Source organism: Pleurodeles waltl, chromosome 3_1 (genome assembly GCF_031143425.1).
Source record: "Pleurodeles waltl isolate 20211129_DDA chromosome 3_1, aPleWal1.hap1.20221129, whole genome shotgun sequence".
In the NCBI taxonomy this organism is placed as follows: Eukaryota; Metazoa; Chordata; class Amphibia; order Caudata; family Salamandridae; genus Pleurodeles; species Pleurodeles waltl.
In genome coordinates this window covers 1,733,187,115-1,733,206,892 of record NC_090440.1, presented here as the reverse complement: position 1 = coordinate 1,733,206,892, position 19,778 = coordinate 1,733,187,115, and the positions used below count along the sequence as shown (strand labels likewise).

At 46.4% G+C, this 19,778-nt stretch overlaps 1 long non-coding RNA gene across 1 annotated transcript in view; it reads right to left on the bottom strand.

The window, feature by feature from the left end:
* Positions 1 to 540: 540 nt before the first annotated feature.
* The window catches only part of LOC138283413 (uncharacterized), a 122,281-nt gene continuing 103,043 nt past the window's right edge, over positions 541 to 19,778 (bottom strand). The window contains exon 3 of the long non-coding RNA XR_011201242.1: positions 541 to 614. This is a non-coding gene — a long non-coding RNA (uncharacterized lncRNA). The remainder of the gene's footprint in view (positions 615 to 19,778) is intronic.

Sequence of the window (19,778 nt, the reverse complement as noted above, 5' to 3'; positions counted from 1 at the left end):
TTAGCCTCCACATTTAGCCAAAATGTGTGCTCTTGCACAATCATTTTTTAATGTATTCCTCTGCTTCCTTTTGGGCAAGATTAGGAATATTTAGAAATCAATCACAAAGCTGCAAACAAGTTTGTGGTTGAAAGCTAAAACTGAACTCAATATTAGGGGTGTGCAAACGTTGCATAAATGCATTTCACATAATTACAAAAAACTTTAAAAAACATGTGTACAAAATTAAACAAAATTGAAATTCGTCATTCTATGCAATATTTTATATGTCCATTTTGTTGCATTTCTCACAAAAAAATGCAAAAACAAAGAGCATGAACCACAGTCACTGCTCGCATTCAGAATCATTTGCATTGCTTCTATTCTCCAGCAGTAGGATTTCTCCGTGAACTCTTTGGTTGTTATACAACCAGGCAGAATGGCATAATTGTAGGAAACCTGCATAACAATTAGAACGTAAAATGCAGGAAATTTTGCCAGATTACTTCTGTGTAACAAAAATCTCACCGTCTCCTGCTCAATATTTCCCGGGGACGGGAGGCAGCGGCCAGTCTCATGGCATAATGGGCATTGAAGCAATGCTGGGGCAGAACGGCATTGAAAGGAGGTAGGAGCTGTAAAGAGAAGGGGCAGTGAAGTTATTAAAATTGTACACATATGTGACAGTGAAGAGATAGAGGTTTGCGGAGAAATGACGTAGAGAAGAGAGGCTGGGCTCGTGGAGCGCTGATGAACAGAAAAGGTGCAGCAGAATTAAAATAATAATAACACTCTATCTCGAAGTTGCAGTGGGGTTTTTTATAAAGAGGATTTCACATTTTGTAATATTTTCTTGTATAATTTTAGCCGTTCAAGTTCTTCCTACAATGTCACTCCCCCCCCAAAGAAAAAACTGTGGGGCAGATTTATGAAAAGTCGTGCAGCGCCACTTTTCTTGCGCCCCTTAGTGCCCCCCTAATGCCACAAGGGTAGCACCTTATTTAAAAACAATGCACCATGGTGGTAGTTAGGGCGACTAGCGTCATAATTTTTTATGCTAGTCCCGTGCTTTGCAGGATTATCGTAAAAAATGATGACGCTAATCCTGCAAAGCACCCAGAGGCCCATTGTAATTAATGGGAGCCTCTGTTTAACGCCTGTACTTAGCAGGCGTTAAAAAATGCAGATAAAAATGGCGTAAGGGAATCTCATAGATTCCTTTGTGCCATTTTACACCCCCCTCCAAGCGCCAGAACGCCCCCTTCCTACATTATGCCTGGCATAAGTATAATGTGGTGCATGGGATTACAAAGTGGGCAATGCAAGCATTGCACCACTTTGTAAATATGGCACAGAGTTTTTCCCCTACCAATGCCACATTAGCGTCACAAAAATGACTAATGTGGCATGGGAGCGGTGCAAGGCCAGAGTAAATCTGGCCCTGTATCTCTTCCATTGTAAGATTTTCAGAGGATCCCATGCCACAAAACTACTAACACTTGTAATCTGGTAATGCTGTACAATCGTTGTACTTCATGGGAATCAAAACCAAAACTAGCTCAAAATATTATTTTGTGAAATAAAAGCCTAGGACTAGAGCATTGCTTCTAGGCCTGGACAAGACCTAAATTACAGGGCATAATTTGCATAATGTTGAGAGTTTTACATTACGCTTCTTATGCAAAATTCCCTAAACCTCAGCATGATGTCACTTTACGTAATTCCACACTATCTGCTTTAAAATTTACTACAAATCCATAGAAATAATAAAGCCCGAATGGGTGTCATTCGTGGTGTTTTTCTGTAATGCATCCTCATGCAAAATTGATGTATTTATGCATTCTATGCTAAAATATAGCACAAAATTATGGATTTGTGTTTTGCATAAATTTGTGTAATTTCACATAATTAATCGATAATTTTACATAACTACGCAAAAGTAAAATATGTATATTTTGCGCACCTGGTGGCATATTGTCATATGGTCACTTTAATAATAATCGTACCAGCGTTGCTTGTTTACTTGAAAGACATTCTATAGTATTGCAGCATTTATACAGTGCTTGCTACTCATGTGGTTGGAAGAATGTTGTCTTTGTTTTGGACCTCTGTGGAAAGTGTTACCACTGAGAGGTGACTACTGTGTTATGGAATGCAGCACATAACTATGTACTGAATGATGACGTGTGAGAGACAGACACACAGCTTCATGGTTTTCCATTTGCTGGTAGCATTGAACAGTTCTGCAGCTACCTTTATGGTATTTCGTATGATAAATTCAGCTTAGCTGGTTACTGCACTGTGTTGTCCAATCTGAGATTGCGCCCCTTAGCACACCCTAATGCCACCATGTGTGAGCTGTATTTAAAATACGGCACACCATGGCGATAGTCAGGGGTACGTGCGTCATAATTCTTGATGCCAGTCCAGCGCTTTCCAGGATTAGTGTCAAAATTTTAGATGCTAATTGTGCAATGCACTTAAAAGCCGATTGAAAACAAAGGGAGCCTTCCTTTAACGCCTGCTCTTAGCAAGCTTCAAAAATGCCAATAAAAATGACGCAAAGAGATCTCTTTTTCACAATTTTTCTCATCCCCCCTAGTGTCAGAACGTCCATTTGCATACATTATGGCTGGCGCAAGCATAAGAAGGCATAAGGGGTTACAAAGTGGTGCAATGCGAGCATTGCGTCACTTTGTAAATATGGCGCAGCTTTGTGGCCTCCCAACGCTACATTAGGATAAAAAAATGAGGGTAATGTGGCATTGAATTGTGTCTAGGCCCTCCTAAATCTGGTCCTTTGTGTATAGTTGTAGTTCTGTGCTGGCATGTTTGGAGGTGAGAGAAGTGGAGAGATCTGTTGGGATGGGGATTTTTGTTATCATATCATATTTTTGTGCTTTGTTAGATGTAAAAAAGTTATCAATTTGTACAGATATTTGGGACCAACAATGATGGACTATATTAAAGTTCTCCAAATTGTCAACCAATGTGTAACTGATCTCTTCAGTTCATTTGTTGATGGCTGTTTCTTTGGCTGTACAGTGCTGATGATGGACAACCTTCATAGTACGTATGTCTCATGTGAATTTAAGAGGTGTAAGTTATAATTTGTTGCTGACTGGTGCATAATATGGTTTTAGTATTATTGTGGGACATAACTCAAATACGCAAGCATATAATTATGCCACAGTGAACCATAGGTCAGCCCTTCTTAGCCTACCTACATATTGAAAGTATTTTGCTGTTTGAATTTAATGGTTGTAAGCTGAGCCTCGCGCTTGAGGGTGCAATTGTTTCCTGGGCTTGGTTGGCAGGATTTGGGTTGTGCAATTATCTAGGAAAAAGCAATGTTTTTTCACTGTATTCGGAAGTGAATAAGCTTCCTAGTGCTTCTCAAGTTGGTTGGTAGTACGTTCCAGAGCTTGACTGCTTGTTCTGAGAAAACAGTGACTCCTATGGATTACTTATAGAAAGGTGGTATGATGATATGTAATGCAACCCTGGAGCGCGTTGTTCTATTTAATTTGTGTTTCTTAAATTTAACTTGTAAGAATAGGTAGCTAGTGGTAGGGGTGGCTGGTAAACTTTGAAAGTTGTAGGGCAAGCGAAGTGCCCCCAGCTTAAAAAATAAAATAAAATGCCCCTCCCTCCAGAAGCCCATAATAAAAAAACTCCCTCCAAAAACACCAGCCTCCCTCCAAAAGCCCATAATATAACAAAATCCCTCTCCAAAAGCCCCAAAAAAACTACAAAAACATTTAAAATAATTACAATTATAATAAATGGTACTTACCCACTGCTGCATATCCTCCTCAGTATTTGGAAACTGCAGTCTGCTGTGGAGCACCTCAACCAACCCAGATGCTGCTTTCATCTATTAACCAGCATGAGAGAAGCTCTTCGATTGGATGGAGCAGGTTGGCTGAACACTCCTTCAGGCCCTATAAGCCTGTGCTTGCTCTCCATCCAGTTGCCTAAGACAGCTCAGGATGGAAAGCTGTAAAGTTTGCATGTCAGACTGGCCATCGCAAAAGAGCCGGCCAAATTGACATGCGCACTTTAGAGCGTCCAGCCAGCCACTGCTCCAGTCCTCTGTGCTGCCAATCAGCAGCAGAGGGCATGTCCCCATGTCTTTTGACTCTGGGGCACTGCAGTGCACACAAGTAAAAAATAAAATGGCAATGAAATAATTTCATTGCTATTTTATTTTTTCATGTGCAGCATGCAGTGTGTGTGGTGGGGTGAGGGCGATGCTCCCCCGCCCGTGTGGTGAAACCGCCACTGACCAGTGGGGCGATTGCAGGACTGCAGTAAGGTGTTCTCCAGATTGAAGGTTTGAAGTCTTGTGTTCTATTGATACGCCAGTTCTTCAGGGTTATCAATTTTTAAAATGATTTGAGTGTCATCTACATAGTTGTAAAAGGTGAGGTTGTATGGTTTAATCAGATTTGGTGAATGGGTTAGGTAGATGTTGAATAACAGAGGGTATTTGGAGGACCTCTCATGAATGCCATATTGTTGGATGTGTAGAGGTGAAGTAAAAAGGGTTGGTAGACTATACTTTATCTGTAGGATAAGGAGAAATCATTTTTATAGCATTTTCACGGACTCTGAGGTCCTGGAGTCTTTGCAGTATTGTGTGGTGGTGAACAGTGTCAAATGCAACTGATAAATCCATAAGTAACAAGGCAGGTACTCTGTTTTTGTCCATTGTGAGTTTTATATCATCTCTGATAGATATGATGGCTGACTCTTTGCCTCTGCTTGGACTGAATACCGACTGTTGGTCTGAGCGTAAGCCATAATGTTGAGTAAAGTTAGAGAGTCGAGTAAACACTGCTCTCTCAAAAATATTTCCTAAGAATGGTCCATTAGATAGGGGCCTGTAGTTTGCTGGGCCAACAGCTGACATTTTTCTTTTCAAGGACAGATGTAGTGTAGGAGGTTTTCAGCTCAGGTGGTAATGGACCTAGTTCTAGGGACTTACTGAATAGGCATCTGTTCTTCTCTCCTGCACAGGTTGAGCGAAGAACATCTTTAAAGATTTTTAGTGGTGCTGGGTCTAAATGTAATCTTGATGGTGTGGTTGCATTGATAATATTGAGGACATCTTTTTGTTACAGGATATTGAAAGTATGCACTGATAGATAATTATTTGTGTCTCTCTCTTTGGTGGTTAGGTCATATGTTGTTACTGTGGTGTTGTTTTTTTTTTTTTTATCAATTCACTGGAGAGTTTGTCAAAAAGGTCTTGTGATCATGGTGCTTCAGTGTTTAGGCATTAGATTGCAAAATTCTGTTAGATGTTTATGGAGTTCTTTAAAAGGGCAGTCTGCTTCAGTTATGTGCATGGAGTAGTCGTGTCTTTTTCTGGTTCTGATGGCTATTTTGTAGGCTCTGTTAGAGTGTTGTAGTGTGTTTTTGTCTGTTTCAACTCCTGATTTTCCCCATTTGTGTTGTAGTATGTTGAGTTGTGTTTTCATTATTTTGATGTTTACATTAACCCTGGAAGTGGTTTTGTTGGTATCTGTTTATCCAGAGCAGTGGAGATGCAGCATGTTGCACTGGGTTCTGTCCCTGCAGAATGCCTGGATATTTTACTTTTCTGATCACCCACTTTTTGGACATTTTACTGTGGGTGAGCCTCACTACCAGGGTCTGCACATGTTTACCACCAGGGTCTGCCTTTTCAGATAAGGCTGCTGTGATGTAGCAAGGGGCACTTTACTGGTTCCATGTGAACACGTGTGTACATGTGTGTGGGCTGTGCATGGGAGACTACTGTCATGCACATCCCAGTAACAGCGCACAGGTTTTCTGAAGCAACGGGCCCCCTGCAGTATACCCAGATTTTTTGCTTTTCAGATTACCTCTTTTTTTGACATTTTACTATAGGTGAGCCTCACTACCAGTGTTGCACCCACAGTAATCACTTGGTAAACAGACTGCATGTGTTTACCACTAGTGTTGACCTTTTAAGATAAGACCACTGCGATGCGGCAAGGGTAACAGGCACTTGGCTAATTACACATGAACAACTATGCACCCTGTGTGCTCATGTGTGGGCTGCACGTGGGAGACTACTGTAGTCTACAGCCCTATAACGCACACAGTTACCCTGGCACAATGGGGACTTTGCAGGGTTAGCTATTTCCCTGGGATAGGCCTCATCAGGGTAGTGTACACTATTAGGGAAAGTCAGTGTGCTTTACTGTTTTAACTATAGTGACACTCCATTATACACATAGTGAGGGAACTGCCTTAGAGTGTAGTTTCCCTTCTCCTTGGCCTACAGAGACCATCAACACCTTGAACAGGAGAGAACCTCTGTGAGAAATGTATAACTCCCAAAATGATAACTGTACATATTGTGGGTTATTCAAAGTTTCCATGTTTTCCTGACTCAGCTCAGGATCAGAGCTCAGGCCTTTTGTCACCCGTCTGTGCCCAGTAATTACATTTTCTCCAGCAGCAGGAACAAATGCCAACCCCATATAAAAGGAGCAATTAGCACTAATTCTCCAAGCTCCTGAGGAGGAAAGGGGTGGGGCAGAAGGATCTGTATCACTCACACAGCTGTCATACTGCACCAGGGATGGGCCTGCCCACGCCCACTGAACAAAGTAGAGTTCCCTGCCAACTGGAGCCAACCCACCGGGGGGCTCCCTTTGAAATTCCAGTGTGTAAGTCCTTGGTTGTGATGTCAGCCAGCAGTGGAACTGAGACCCCAGGGGCTGTTGTGATGAGTGACTTTTGGATGACACCATTTTGGATTGTCCCAACAGGCTGTGCAGGATGGTTGGGATATGTTCGGAGGATATGTGGCACACCAGCATTGTGTAGGGGTGTCTGTATTCTGGAACAATCCTCTCCTCTTTATAAACCCTTACACAATGTGGAAAGATCTCTCTTGCCTGTGGGTTTTTCTAACTGCACTGCTGGATTCTGGGACTTCCATGGACAACTGGAAGGAGGATCCCTCTGACCCCCACTCATGACCCAGGACTCTGTCCAGTTGACCCCAGGACCAGTGGGTCTCCCCAAGGGCCAGTGAGACTACCCCACTCACTCCCCCTGAAGACAAGTACGGGGAAGCCCTGGACTTTTCTGTGCCCAGTAACAAAGCCACATAGGAGAACTGGTGCAGGAGGCCAGGAGGACCACTTTTTGGAGGATTGCACCACATTGGAGTTAAGGAGGGCTGTTGCACTATCCCTGGGGGATAGAGCTCATCACCAGCAGTACAATTAGCCCAGGGTGGTCCAAATTGGCCCAACAGGGCCCAGGTTATGGCATTCTAAGGTTTGCCAATCTTTGACCAAATGTTCCTCTCTCGAAGGATGTGGGGCTACACTGCCGTTTGACTGATTTCCCCCAGGGCGGACCAGGGACAAGGGGATGGCTCAAGAAAGCTATATTTATCCCACTGGAAGGAGGCATGTATGAGTACCTCTCCCTGTGTTCCTAGCTCACCAGGGGACCACATCCCCTGGGCAGATTTATGTTGAAGGATCCCGACTTTGTGCATTTCTAGTATTGGGTATGCGCTAACTAGCTTACCTGGGAGGAGGTGGAAGGGGTCCAGGACCCCATCCCTTGACCTCGTTGCATCCCCAGGAGTCTCAAGAGGTGGCCGCAATCACATGTCTGCCCGCTGGAGCGGGCAGACTCCCAGGAGACTCATGCCAGCTCTCACGGTCACACATAGACATGCTGGCTGTGCAGGGAGCTGGCGAGGGCAGCTAGGGGAGGGCTACCCAAGCTGCCCTCCATCTACAACAATCTCTTGGGTGCCTGGGTGATACCGGTTGCCCCTCCCCATTTAATAAAGGCAAAATGCATCTCGAGGCCTCATTACACATGAAACACAAAGAAAAACATCACCGTAGCTCTCCCAGGCTCAGCTGGAGACCCACTGCAATGATTTGCACAATCTTCATAAATACCTTGCCCCATAATGCTTTGCGGGCCCTTTGCTTACTCACGTTTTTACCCATAACTTAGCCTGTGGTGGTCTTGGGATGTTGGGACTACTGCCAAATCATTCAGCACAATATACTCTTGCTTCTGGGTCCTCATCTTAAGTTGGAGGGGGGGAATCAGCATCTTTCCCACTGTTCAAGGCATTTTCAAGCTATTCCATATTTGGAGCTTTTGCTCTACAGCCAAGAGTAGTTTGTCCTCTAGCAGGTTTGTCCTCTAGGATTCTTAAATTTCTGTTAGGTACTGTTCATATGATTATGTCCTCCACCCTTTAAGGACTGATTGTGTGGTTACACCGCAATGCTTTTTCATGTGTTTACGTCCTCTATGGACTGATTGTATGGTTACACTGTAATGCTCTTTCATCATGCTGTTTTACTGGTATATCCTCTAGGGGTTGTTCTGACCATTAGAGTTTACTGCAAGCATATGAAAGGATGCACATAGAAAGACTTCTCATTGTTCGGGAGCTTCTCATTGTTAGGAGACTTATCTTTGTTAGGGAACTTCAACTTTCATTTGGAGAATCAGTATGACCCCAAAACGGAACCCTAGTAGACACTCTACAAGGACTGGGTCTTGAAAAGTGTGTGTCCGGCGCTACCCATCAAGCGGACCGCACCCTGGATGATATTTTCTCTATAAATCTGGTCACATCCACACCAGTTCTTCTTCCCATGACTTGGACAGATCACTGCACAGTTCTTTGGGAAATCAGAGGCTTGGGTAAAGATCAATCTTTTAAGGCTCCAGGGAAACTGATTGTATCTAGGGCCTGGCATTTGATCCAAGCTTCTGATCTTAAGGCTATTCTTGCCGAGACTCTGCTTGAGGAAATTAGTGATGTTGAAACAATGTTTATGATATATTCAAATTGGCTAAATAATTCAATGAATGAATTGCCACCTACCAAACTCAAGATCCCTTAGAAGTGTAATCCATCAGCTGCATGGTTTGGGGACTCCCTGCGGGGCGCAAAATAGGGATGTTGTAAGCAGAAACATATCTGGAGAATATCCTACAATACTTCAGAGAAAGAAAAGTACAAAGTACATCTTCCTCAATATAAAATACTAATATTAATGTGAAAATCTGCCTACTACAGTAAATCAATTGATTTGTCGCACTGTTCCAATAGAGCCTTGTTCCATACAGTAGCTAAGCTTTCTTCTGCAGCTACAAGAAATCCAATGAACTTCAATCATGCTTTTTGTAACACTCAAACTCAGTCCTTTCAGAGTAAAATTGAATTTCTTGTCAACAAATTCTCATAGACTTCAGCCAATTATGCTAGCAGCAGGGACTCTTACAACAACAAGAAGGCTGAGTCCTCTTTTACTGATTTTGCATTGCTTTCTGAGGAACAAGTTCAACAAGCCATTTTAAGTACTTAGGGGCAGATTTAAGAAAAGTGGTGCTGCACCTAGTGCAGTGCGACTTTCCTTGTGCCCTTTAGCGCCCCTCTACCGCCCTTTTAAAATATGGCGCAACAAGGCACAGGGTAGGGGGAAATAGGGTAATTTTTTATGACGCTATTGATGTTCTCTGCAGGAGTAGCTCCAAAAGTTTGGCGCTACCCCTGCAGAGTACATAGGGGCCCATTATAAATAATGGAAGCCCCCTTTTAACGCCTGCTCCGAGCAAGCGGTAAAAGTGCCAAAAAAAAGGCGCAAGAAAATCTCTTCCCCTTGAATACATTATGCCTGGCGTAGGCATGCATTGCACCACTTTGTAAATATGGTGCAGGAAAAATGCAATTTTAGTGTGGCCTCACTTTCAAAAAAATGATGCTATGGTGGCACTAAGGTTGTGCTAATAGCTCTAAATCTGCCTCTAAGAGCTTGATTACAACCTTAGCAGATGGGTTACTCCAACACAAACATGACTGATATCCCACCCACCATATTACTAGTTCCAATATATCATATGGAACTTGTAAAATGGCGGGCAGGATATCTGTCATGTTTGTGAAAGAGTAGCACATCCACAAAGGTCATAATCAGGCCCTAAGTCTGGTTCTCCGGCAGACCTGTGCCCCCCCACAGTTATTCATTTAGTACCTGACTTAATTGCATCTCAGTTAGCAAATATTTTATTGTTACGTTCCAAAAGACTACATTCCTAAACATTGGAAATCTGCTTCAATTTTGCCATTACTGATTAAATCCAACCTGAATCCTCTAGACCCTAACAATTATTGACCCATTTTCAAATTGCCCTTTCCGGCTACGTTGGTTGAATGGTTTATGAATATATAGCTGGCCGAATACATCTACAATAATCAGTTGCTTGACAGCACCCAATTTGGTTTACGCAAGGTACATTGCACAGAATCTGCGTTAATAGTGGTCACGGAGATTGTTAAGACATCAGTGGATGAAGGAGGGAATGCTGCCCTTATCCTTCTAGACTTATCAGCAGCGTTTGACAGGGTCAACCATACTTTGCTGGATGACTGCCTAGGACACATAGGGCTGCAGAGTGCTTCTCTTTCTCTTTTGTAGTAATTTCCATCAGATTGTAACCATTATGTTTCCGTAAAAGGTTTCACCTCAGAACCTTTCTCCCTGCTGTGTGGGGTCCCGCAGGGCTCATCTTTAAGCCCAACCCCTTTTAAGCTTAATGTGACACCTTTGGTGTCACTTGTGAAATCCTTTGGGTTATATTCGTTTTGTATACTGATAACACCCAAATTGTGCTTTTTCTTTCTAGTGAAGGTCCTTTTCTGAGTGACACCTTTCTAAACTCTATGTGTGCCATGAGTCACTGGATGGATAACAATTGCCTTAAATTAAACTCAACAAAAATGGAAGTGTCAGACTTTTCATCCTTGGCATGGTCTCCCTTAACTTTTTGCCTCTGTTTCCCAGGTTGTTGATGCGTGCTGGACTCTGATTTTGCTGTTTTTGTTACTCTGGCACTTTACCACTGCTAACCAGTGCTAAAGTGCAAGTGCTCCTATACAAAATGTGTATGTAATTGGTTTATCCATGATTGTCATATTTGATTTACTAGCAAGTCCCTAGTAAAGTGCACTAGAGATGCCCAGGGCCTGTAAATCAAATGCTACTAGTGGGCCTGCAGCACTGGTTGTGCCACCCACATATGTAGCTCTGTAATCATGTCTCAGACCTGCCACTGCAGTGTCTGTGTGTGCAGTTTTAACTGTAAATTCGACTTGGCAAGTGTACCCACTTGCCAGGCCTAAACCTTCCCTTTTCTTACATGTAAGACACCCCTAAGGCAAGACCTAGGTAGCCCCAAGGGCAGGGTGGAGTGTGTGGTTAAGGTAAGATATAAAGTAATGTGTTTTATATGTCCAGACAGTGAAATATTGCTAAATGTGTTTTTCACTTTTGCAAGGCCTGTCCCTCTCATAGGTTAACATGGGGGCTACTTTTAAATCTGATTAAAGTGTAGATTCCCTTTGGGAGTGGATAGACATGTGGCGTTTGGGGTCTCTGAGCTCACAATTTAAAAATAGATCTTTTAGTAAAGTTGATTTTAAGATTGTGTGTTTGAAAATGCCACTTTTAGAAAGTGACTATATTCTTGCTTAAACCATTTCTGTGACTCTGCCTGTTTGTGGATTCCCTGTCTGGGTCAGTTTGACAGTTGGGCTGTTTGCACCTCTCCCTAGACAGTGACACAAAGGGAGCTGGGGTGTAGTCTGCATTTTCCTGATGAGCCATCTGTGCTAGGAGAGAGGGGAGGAGTGGTTACTTACACCTGAAAGGGCTGCTCCTGCCCTCACACAATGCAGTCTCCAACCCCCTGGTGTGTGTCTGGGGCCTGGCCTGGGCAAGGCAGGATTTCACAAACAATAGAGACTCTCCTTTGAAGTAAGCCTACTTCAAAGGGCAAAATGGGTATTAGAAGGGCACCCAAAACCACAGACTTTAGAACACTTTTGGAAACCGAGAGGAACCATGCCTGGAGAAGAGCTGAAGAGCTGAGGAAGAAGAGCTGCCCTGCCTGTGACTGTGCTTTGTGGAGCTATCCTGCAGTTGCTGCTTCTGCCTGTGCTAGAGGACAAAGACTGGACTTTGTATGGCTTCCATCTTGAGAAGAACTCTTCAAGGGCTTGATTTAGAGCTTGCCTTCTGTTATTTGAAGTCTCAGGGACAGCAAAGACTTCTCTCTGCCAGCACCTGGAGCCTCCGCTGAGACTCCTACTCTGCCAAGTGGTGCCCATCTAGTTCCTGGGAACCTGAAAGGAGAAGCTGGCAGGACAAGAGTGAGAAATCCACGCACAATCCGCCGTGAGCGGAAAAGATCGACACGACTCTGATATGCGGCTGAAAATCGATACGCCACCGGCTTCGCGGCTGAAAATCGACGCTCGTCTGCAACGTGACTGGAAGATCAACGCCCGGACCTGGGGAAACGACGCACAGCATCGCTGACGGAGGCTGGTGAGATCGCAACCCGCGCTGCGTGGTTTTGGGACCATTGTGCGGCTGAATTTCTGACACAAATACCGCTAGGTGTGTAAAAACAACGCAAGGCCTACCCAGACCTGAGAGTGCTGACCAGATTGACACATCACTCTACTGCAGAGAGAAGAAACAACACACGCTGACCCGACTAAAGGAGAAATGACGCAAGGTCTCACTCGTGATTGAAATCGATGCATCGCAAGCCCTTTTTGACGCACACTCACTGATGTGGGGTTATTTTTGATGCACCCAAGGTACATTTTCATGCTAACAGTGTTAGCGTTATGTTTAAAATTACATGAAGACTCTTTTTGCATTTTCAGTGATAACTTGACTTGTGTATTGTTGATTTTTGTCATTTTGGTCTTGTTTTGTTTAGATAAATATGTTCTATGTTTCTAATCCTGTGTTGTGTCATTTTGTTTAGTTTTTCATTAAGTTACTGTGTGTGCTGGTACAAATACTTTACACCTAGCACTGTGAAGTTAAGTCTACTGCTTGTGCCAAGCTACCAAGGGGGTAAAAACAGGGGTTAGCTGAGGGTGATACTCTTTTACCCTGACTAGAGTGAAGGTCCTTGCTTGGACAGGGGTAACCTGACTGCCAACCAAAGACCCCATTTCTAACAGGAAGGTATCCTTTTTTACAACAATACATCCTTCTTGCCCCCCTTCATGGTGGCCAGATGAATGTGGCCCTCTTCCAATCCAAGTAAAAAAGTTAAAAACCTTGGGGCAATAACTGATGAGACTCACAAAGAGCAAGTCAATAAAATGACCTCAACCTCCTTTTTCATCCTAAGAGTTATCAGGAAAATTCAGCTGTTTATTCCCCTAAACCTTTTGAAAGTAGTAGTTATCACTCTTGTGCTATCTAGAAAAGATTGTTGCAATGGATTATATCAAAATCTTCTGAAAAGCTTGCTTCATAAACTGCAGAATCTCCAAAATTCAGCAGCGTGGATGCTGCTAAATATTCCCAGATTCCACTCTGCCTCTTAAACAATTAGCATGCTGCACTGGCTACCTTGTGGGGTGGAGGAAGCTCTGTGGGGTGCACAGCCCGTAATTTGACTCTTCTTTCCCTAGAAGTAAAATAAGCAAAATCTTTACTTCCATTTCGGAAATGTTAAAAAATCTGGCTCATTAGCCATTAAACAATGTCTGTGCGGTCTGCTATCTCTCTGGCTGCCTATTCTACAGGTTTGCACCACCATATTTATATTTTGACGCTAGACCCGTCTAGTATCAAAATTTCAGAGTTTGCGTCATTTTCTGGATGCGTGAAACCGCCTTGTGTCAATGAGATGCAAGGTAGGCGTTCCCGTCCAAAAAATTACTCAAACACCCGTGCAGCATATTTATCCAACCGGGCAAAAATGACGCACGGCCGGGAAGCAGACCCAGATAATGACGCAAATCCCGATTTGCGTCAAATTTTAACGCCTTGGTCAGGGCAGGTGTTAAAATGTGGCAAACAAACTACTACTTAAGGAAAACTCACACAAGCAACCTCATTGCTCAAGAAGGACAACATGGAGGTGCTACTCATGCAGCTACCACCACACCAACATGGACCCCAAAGGCAACGGAGGAGGCAGGAGAGGCTATTTAGGACCAGGACAACCCTCCTGGGCCTCAGGGAACATGATATCATCCAGAGGTATAGAATCAACTGGCAAGCCATACAGCAGCTACTGTGGCAAATTGAGCCACAGTTAACAGCCAGCCTGCAGACACCTCAGAGTATTCCACCGGGGACCAAGCTGCTAGCTGTCCTGCTAACGTTGGCAAGTGGCTCATTTCAAACTACTGGTGCACTGGTTGCTGGGGTCTCACAGCCCTCATTCTCCTCCTTCCTTCCCAAGGTACTTGATACCATCATCTCCCTCACACCCAGCCACATCAGCTTCCCCAACACACATCCGAAGCAGCAGGCGACCAAACAGGGGTTTTTATCAAATGAATGGCTTCCCGCACGTGCTTGGTGCCATTGACTACACACATGTCCGGATTGTGCCACCTGCTGCAACCGAGACCCTATACTGCAACAGAAAGCACACCCACTCCATCAATGTCCAGGCCATTGTTAATCACAAGGGATTGTTCACCAACATCATGGCAAAGTATCCTGGGAGTGTACACGATTCCTTCATCTTCTGCCACAGCACCATCAATCGGCACTTCCAGGATGGACGATATGGCAATGGCCTTCTTGTCGGTAAGTCCAGAAACCTAGTAATATACACATAGCACAGCAACCCTGTAGGACACACAAGACATACACCACTACATTGACACGTGGCCAGGAAGACACTGAGGTGTGACACTGGTAGTTATGTTTGATTTCCTGACCCAATGGGATTCACCCCTATGGACAAATGACGGCTGCCAATAACAATAGATGCCACTCTAGAGCCACAAGGGACCAACTTAAAACCACACAGTGATAATGACATGGCCTTAACTGGCAGTACAACTTGGAAGATTAACCATTCAATATCACATAAGGCCACATAGTCAATCCCACACCCTTCCAAACAATATGTCCTGTGGAAGGGGTGTGCAATGTGTGTTGCTGCAGGTCAAACACCATGAGACACATAGCATGATGATGCTGACTCAAATGAAGGTGACATGGAATTATTGAGGCAGTACCAGTATCTCACATCACTCCTTGGGTGACATTGCCAGCTAGCAATAAGAAAGTGGACTGTGCTATGAAAACATGTTGACGTGACACTAATGCAAAGTGCACACTGCTACACATACTGAAAGAGACAATTCCCCATCTATATAACAGATGTACAGGGAGATGGACCTTCCAGCACAAATACATCCACCTCCACAACCCAGTTAGCCAGCTCACCTGCAGCAAGTTCAGTAGTGTAGGTGCACGGTTGCACATGAGCCAACTGGGTGAGGGAACAAAAACTGATGAGGTTGGATTTTATATTACTATTTTAGAAATTACACTTTTAGAAAGTGAGCATTTTTCTGCACTTAAAATCCTTCTGTGCCTTACAGCTTGCCTCCAATCCACGTCTGGGCTGGTCTGGTTGACAGCTCCCTTTTGCAGTTCACCCAGACAAATGCAAACACAGGATGTTCAGTCACACCAGCACACATCTGCATACTGAATGGGCCTTCCTGGGCTGAAAGGATGGAGGGCTTGACACTTACATTGCAAAGCACAGTGACCTGCCCTCACACAATGGACTGCCAAACCCCCTACTGGGACCCTGGCAGACAGGATTGTACTGAAAGGGGCCCTTGCGCACTTCAAAATCACTCTTTGAAGTCTCGCCACTTCAAAGGAACTTTTGGGTATATAAACTAGGTCCCTGACTCTACCAATTCAGACACTTTTTGGGACAGAACCTGCAGCCTGCCAAGAGAAGCTGCCTGGCTGCCGAAAGGACTCACCTGGACTGCTTTGCTGTAAGGACTGCTGCCTTGTTGTTGCCCTGCTGCCTTGCTGGCCTTTGGCCCTGCTGAGAAGTGCTCTCCAAGGGCTTGGATTGAGCTTTCCTCCTGTTTTCTGACGTCTCAGGACCAAAAAGACTTGGCCCTCATTACAACCCTGGTGGTCAGTGTTAAAGCGGCGGTAATACCGCCAACAGGCTGGCGGAAAAAAAAATGGAATCACGACCATGGCGGAAACCGGCAACATAGACAGCCACTTTAACACTCCGACCGCAACGGCGGTAGAAACAAACACCGTGGCGGTAACCGCCAACAGACAGGTGGAGGACAAAGTACCGCCCACCTTATTACAACAGGCCTCTCCACCACCTTTTCCGGGAAGGAACCAACGCTATCAAAAGCACAGCGGAAACAGTACACAGAAGGGAAAACACTCACCTCTCAACACCCAATGAGGAACCAGGACGCCATGGAGCCCGAACTACAGGTCCTGCCTATGGTGCTCTTCCTCCTGCTCTATCAGGAGCAGGACAGATGCCATTGACGACCACAGTGAGTACTGCACCTACAACACAGGGGAGGGAGGAGGGAAAAGAGAGTGACACACACACACGTAACACGCAATACCCCACCCCCACCCTCACCCACAACAACATACACACAAATACATGCAGCAACATTACATATACACCCCCCCAACCCCCGGAAGAACACAAGGACAAAATTAAATTATTGTAACGTTTGTAATCATGAAAAATCTGATAGTCAAAATTCAGTATATACAAATATGTACACCAACTACACAAGTCCGGATAGTGTGCCAATCATTGTCCGTGGACCACTGGTCCCAAAATGCATGGGCGAAGCCCACACAAGATACCTGACTGGAAGCAGAGAGAACACTGCTGGGGCATCAGATCGAAAATAAACAGGCACCTCCGGGACGGGGGGGGCACCTCAGCCAGATGAACGTACGACGCTCCATGCCCATTGCTGTATCCTGGGGAGTGCAAAGCCACAGTCTCTCAAGACTCCCCAGTGGGTGGTTTGCCCACTGCTTTATCCTGGGGAGTGCAAATCCACAGTCTCTCAAGTCTCTCCAGTGGGTGGTTTGCCCACTGCTTTATTATTCTGGGGAGTGCAAAGCCACAGTCTCTCAAGTGGATGTCATTCTCCACTCGTTCTGGAGGGGACCTGGTGCCCAGAGTGCGTCATTCTGCCAAGGACAGAGGTAGTGGATGTCACTCTCCACTGGTTCTGGAAGGGGCCTGGTGCCCAGGGTGCTTCATCCTGCCAAGGACTGAGGTAGTGGACGTATGTCTCCACTGGTTCTGGAGGGGGCATGGTGCCCAGAGTGCTTCATCCTGCCAAGGACTGAGGTAGTGGGTGTCATTCTCCACTGGTTCTGGAGGGAGCCTGGTGCACAGAGTGCTTCATCCTGCCAAGGACTGAGGTAATGGATGTATGTCTCCACTGGTTATGGAGGGGGCATGGTGCCCAGAGTGCTCCACGTGCAGTGTGGCCGGTACCATTCCCTCACCTGGGTGTGTGTGCCACGAGATTGCCGAGGAACAGGTAGCATGATGTGCCATGGAGGCAGCAACATACCCCACACTGCTGCGGCTTCGCCTTTCACCTGCAGGTGCAAACAGTGATGGAAGTCATGCCTCATGGAAGCTGGCCAGGGTCCAGGAAGTCTCCTTCAGCCTCGGACGACTGACCACTGGGGATGGTAGCCATGTCAGCTGTGGTGCCACTATCCGAGCACGTCACGGGGCTGGTGGCGGTGCTTGCGGCGGTGTCTGTGGCGGCGGTACTGGCGGTGGTGCATGGGTCAGGACCTGCTGAGGACACAGCAGGACGTCTCCTGCAGCCTCGGACGGCTGCCCACTGGGGAAGATGCTGGGGACTGTCGCTGAGGCTCCCGACGTGCCGGTGGCTGTGCAGGTGGCGGTGCTGGTGGCAGAGCAGCTTGCGGTGTTCGCTGCCGTACAGGTTGGTGTTGTCGTGGACAGAAGGGCTTACACTGGTCCCTCAGTCGGTGCCACCGTGCCCTGTACTGACCTGCTGTTCTGCTTTTGTCCCTTCCCCACCTTTGATGGTGCCGCAGGTGTCTTGCCAATATACCCTTTTGTTTTTGCAGAGCCCTTGGTGGCTGGTAGGTGCGGCTTCTCCCTCCGGGATGTGGGCACCATCTTCACCTTGGCAAGTGGCGGAATGTCCTTGCCCTTGCTACGTGGCACACTGGCAGCCCTGATGGGTGACGCACTCGATGATCCAGCAGTTGCTGGCACCACTGTACCTGGGGATTTGGTGGGTGAGGTGCTGTGCTGGGTCCTGGAAAGCCTGGCCCTAGGAGATGGACGGGGGGACGGAGGTGAAGGGAAGAGGTCAAGGTTTGCCAGGAAAAGATTTTTAGACACAATGGGGCGGGAAGATGGAGTGGTTTTGGGAGTGGAGGAAGAGGTGGTGGTTATAGGAGGTGTACATTTGCTGAATTTGGGTGAAGGTGCATGGGCCGGAGGCTGTTGTGAGGTGGATGGCTGTTGGGTGGGTGTGTGCCTGCATTTTTGTACCTTGGGAGGAGGGCTCACAGACACACTGGGTGAGGACACAGGGGATGTGTGAATGGTAGTGGGGGTGGTGAGTGCATGTGAGCGGTGTGTGGTGATGGGCATGCTGGTGATGGAGGTAGTGGCTGAGGATGTAGTGCATGCAGGTGTGAGTGGAGACAAGACAGGGAGGGAGGAGGAGGACGTGGAGGACGTGGACACAGTGGAGGCAGTGGCTGTTGCTGTGTCTGCATGGGGATGGTGCTTGTCCTTGTGTGAGTGCTTGTGGGATGTGTGGTGCTTGTGTTTGCCATGTCCACTCTTGTGTGTTGATGAGTGTGCATGCTGGTCTGATGGTGTGCTTGGGATAGGCTGAGGTACAGGGGATTGGGCCTGGGTAGTGGAAGTTGGAGGGGGTAGGCTGGACACAGGGACAATGGCTGCCATCAGTGCTGAGGCAAGAGCCTGAAATGCTTTCTGTTGGGCCGCCTGCCCAGAATGAATGCCCTCCAAGTATACATTTCTTTGTTGCCTCTCAACACCCTGGATGGCATTCAAAATGGTAGATTGCCCAACAGTGAGGGATCTCAGGAGGTCAATAGCCTCCTCAATGAGGACAGAAGGGCTGACTGGGGCAGGGCCTGAGGTGCCTGAGGCAAAGGAGATGCCCACCCTCCTGGGTGAGCGGGCACGGAACACCCGCTGAGGGGCTGCTGTGAGGGCAGTGCTGGTAGGGGGGTGGCGGCTGTACCTGTTGATGCGGTGGGCACAGATGTCCCCGCCACCGCAAGGGAGCTCCCATTAGAGGAGGAGTCGCTGTCACTGGTGTATGCTCCTGACCTCATCGTGGAGCTCCCCTCGTCCTCCATCCCACTGGCAGCTTTAGACTCTGTTGCTTCACCCTCCAGGGCCAAGTGGGTTGCAGCTCCCTCCTGCTCCGGTGCCACTGCTCCTCCGCCTGATGATGCTATTGCACACAAGAACAGGGAGACAACAAAAAGGTGGGGGAAAGACAGGAGAAAAACATGTTCATTGCATGCAACACCACTAACGTTGGTGGACACAACACACTGGGAGCAGCCCTCAGCACTAGGCCGTGCACTAACAGTTCCTAGAAAATTCACATGCCCATTGGGTATGAGGCCTAAGCCCAATTGCTGCACACCTGGAAGTCACTGACTAGGTGTAGATGGCTCTTACCACTAGTGAGGTTGGGGTGCCACAGAGCCTGCCTCACAAGGGACCTTGCTTACCAAGTTCGCCCTGGCCTAGGGGAACCCACTGCCCACCTCCCCAACCCAGACACCTCATAATGCATGCAGAGTCAGCTGAATGAGAGTGTACTCATCTCCTTGTGGCTGCTGTGATGCCCTCAAGTGCCCATCGAACTCCGGATA